Here is a 3,414-nt window from a genome sequence, read left to right as displayed (position 1 = left end):
AAAAGTAAAAAGTACCTAGTATCTCTTTCTCTTGCCTCTTGTCAAATGCTTATCTGCCTGTATAGAAGAAGACTAGAAGAGCAGTCTTCAGCCGGCTAAAAGGACAATCACGACTGGAACTCCAAAACAATCCGGTGAAAAACCAAATACGTACATACGGAAAAGAATCTTTTTCGATTTTTTTAACAATTGATACAATATAATGTGATCTCTCACCTTTAATTTTATGAATAGAACTAAAAATAAATAAGAGAAAAAGAACAATAAATAATTAGATTAAATACTAAATATCATTCAATTTTTTTTATTAGAGAGAATCTACTCCTACATACATATTGTTTTCTTACAAACTTTCTTTTGGGTGTCTTTGTTATCTTACAATTAATAATGAGAACTTCCATTATCATTATTATTATTATTATCGTCTTCTTTTTATATGTATAACAAAAAAAAAATACAGTATTAAAAAAGATATTTTTGTACTTTGTAATAAAATTTCGTAGTAAAAATTAAGAAATTTATGTATTATTATTAAAAAATTTCGATGTATTTGTATTCTGATAAGTTTTACATAATTCAAAACTCTTCATTTTCTTCTTCCTCATCTTTTTCTACTTTTTTTTCTTTTTTTTCTTTTTTTTATCATCACCATCTTTTTTTTCTTATTCATCTTTTCCTTTTTATTTTATCTTCTCAAGTTTCTTCTTATTTTATTCTTTTAACAATAATATAAAAAAAATCAAACAAAGAAAAAGAAAAAATATATAATGTTGCAAAATTATTAGGAAGAGGATGAATCTACATTCATTCAACTAAAAGAAATAAATAAATAAAAAAAAAAAGAAGAAGAAAAAATACAGTATTAAAGAAAATATTTTTGTGCATTTGTAGCAAAATTTCGGTGTAAAAACTAAAGAGTAAAGTATTGTTTCTGTCCCCCAACATTTGGGGTAAATCCTATTTGTATCCCTAACGTTTGTAAAAGTAATTTAATGTTATCCTGCCGTCAATTACATATCATGAGCGCTTTAGTTTGAATTTTAAAAATCTCTTCTTGAAGTTAGAATATAAATGTCTGAGATAAAATCGATGATCCACTCCGAAAAATAACTCATCAAAAGTTAAAACTAATTCCTACAACATTTATATAATTCACTTGTTTAAGGACATAATTGAATCTAAACACAAATAGTGGGTATAATATTAAAATCGAACACATCCAAGTGAGACCTAATTGAGAATGAATACATCCAAGAGAGAATAATTGAAAAATATAATCTGATTTGTTAGTATAATTAATAGTAGGATAACATTGAATCACTTTTATACACGTTATGGATATAAACAGGACGATTTAAACGTTAGAGACACAAATAGAACTTACCCCAAACATTAGGGACAAAAACGATACTTTACTCAAAACTAAAAAATTTATGTGTTATTGTTAGAAATTTCAGTGTATTTTTATTCTGATAAGTTCTGCATAATTCAAAACTCTTTCTATTTTTCTTCTTCATCTTTTGCTGCTTTATCTTCATCCTTTTTTTTCTTATTCATCTTTTTTCTTCTTGTTTTACATTCTCAAGTTTCTTCTTGTTTTATTTTTTTTTTAAAAATAAAAACAAAAAATTAAACAAAGAAAAAGAAACACATAATGTTATACAAAAAGTGAATTCTTGATTTAATTTCAGGGTTAATTGAGGTGCATTCCAAAAATAAGCTCAAACCAAAAGTGCACCTTATTCAGATCTAGAATGCATTGAAATTAAATATAAAATATACTGAAAATATTTAATGATAACCCTTTTAAAAATTTGTGCCACAATTAAAAAATTTCAGTGTCAAAATTGAGAAGTTTCTGTGTAACGGTTAAAAAATTTTGGTGTTATTTCTTGACAAAAATTCTCTTCCTCTTCTTTTTTTATCGTTATCATCTTCTTCTTTTCTTATTCATCTTTTTTTTTATTTTACTCTCTTAACAAAAATAAAATAAAAAAATAAAAAAAATCAAACAAAGAAAAAAATACATAATGTTGCAAAATCAATAGGAAGAGGAGGAGGAAAAAAAGATGCAGCAATAACAGCAATAAAAGAACGACTATGAGGATGAAACGAGCGAAGAAGAAGAATGAACACGAAAAAAAGAAAGAATACGAAGAAAAAGGAAAAAAAAAGTAGGAGGGAGAGGAGGAACGCGAAGAAGAAGATCAGAGAAAACATGAAGAAGAACGGCGTGATTTCACGCGCACATTATGTAAGTGGATTTTGTTGGGTTATGGTTAGAGTAAACTACCATTTCTACCCATAAAAGTTGAAAACGCTGACATATCTACCCATAGAACATAAAAATTACCATTTGTACCCATAAAAGATTGACTTTCGCATGCAAAATTACCCAAACCCTAAATAATTACATAAAATTTCCAAACTACCCCCTTCTCTTCTCTCACGCACCCACCCTCACTCACTATCTACAACACCTAAACCATCACTACTGTAGTATCATCTCCCTTCCTACTCTCTCTTTATCACTCACTTACTCATTCACTTTTTCTCTCTCACCTCTTGAACATCAACATATCCCAGCCACTATCCTCTTCAAAATCACAAAAAAGAACAAACTCAGATCAAATTGAAGAATAGAACATGCACAGATTTAAAATAAAACCCTAATTTCTTAGAACCTTCACCAAAAATTGACAATTTTTCAGATTTCATATCACCATTTTCGTTGCAAATAACACAGAACACTAATTTGATTTTGGCGACATTGGGAGGAGATGACGAAGACGCATCACTAGGAGAAGAGAACAATGATGCCGAGAGAAGGAGAAGACGAAGATACGACATGTGGAAAAGGAAGGAACTCAGCGCTGAAGAAGTTGGGGTTGCAGAAAATAGAGGACTCAAAATTGCTACTTTCTGAAGCTAGAAACCTCCCGAAGAAGAAGAGGAGAGGAGGAGAAGATGGAGCTCGCGATGGCAAAAAGAGGAACCACCATTAATGCACAGAAGAGAGAGAAACAAAGAAGAGAGGAGAGAAACATCAATAGGAAAAGAAGAGGAAGGCAGGGGGGGGGGGGGAAGAAAGAGAGAAAGGACGATTGAAGAAGATGGAGGAGAAGGAAGAGAGAGAGAGAGTGAAAAGGGGACGGTGCTGCAGTAGTGCTGGTTCATACTTAGATGAAAAATTGAAGAGGATGAGGATCACTAAGGGTAGTTTGTGGATTTTATGTAATTATTTAGGATTTGGGTAATTTTGCATGTGAAAGTCAATCTTTTATGGGTACAAATGGTAATTTTTATGTTCTATGAGTAGATATGTCAGCGTTTTCAACTTTTATGGGTAGAAATGGTAATTTATTCTAATTACTTGGTTGGATTTGTTTGGTAAAAAGATTTGGATGTGTAACG

General features: G+C 30.1%; 1 protein-coding gene and 1 long non-coding RNA gene across 2 annotated transcripts in view; both read left to right on the top strand.

Annotated features, from left to right (window-relative positions):
• LOC107612079 (subtilisin inhibitor CLSI-I) overlaps positions 1 to 3,414 on the top strand; it is a 5,101-nt gene that overhangs the window by 590 nt on the left and 1,097 nt on the right. The window lies entirely within an intron of this gene.
• On the top strand, positions 1,963 to 3,320 carry LOC110265951. The gene is made up of 2 exons (XR_002352650.1): positions 1,963 to 2,254; positions 2,747 to 3,320. It is a non-coding gene; the product is annotated as an uncharacterized LOC110265951 (long non-coding RNA).

Source organism: Arachis ipaensis, chromosome B08 (genome assembly GCF_000816755.2).
Source record: "Arachis ipaensis cultivar K30076 chromosome B08, Araip1.1, whole genome shotgun sequence".
NCBI classification, from domain to species: domain Eukaryota; kingdom Viridiplantae; phylum Streptophyta; class Magnoliopsida; order Fabales; family Fabaceae; genus Arachis; species Arachis ipaensis.
The sequence above is the reverse complement of the archived record's forward strand: the minus strand, read 5'-3'. Positions and strand labels throughout refer to the sequence as shown.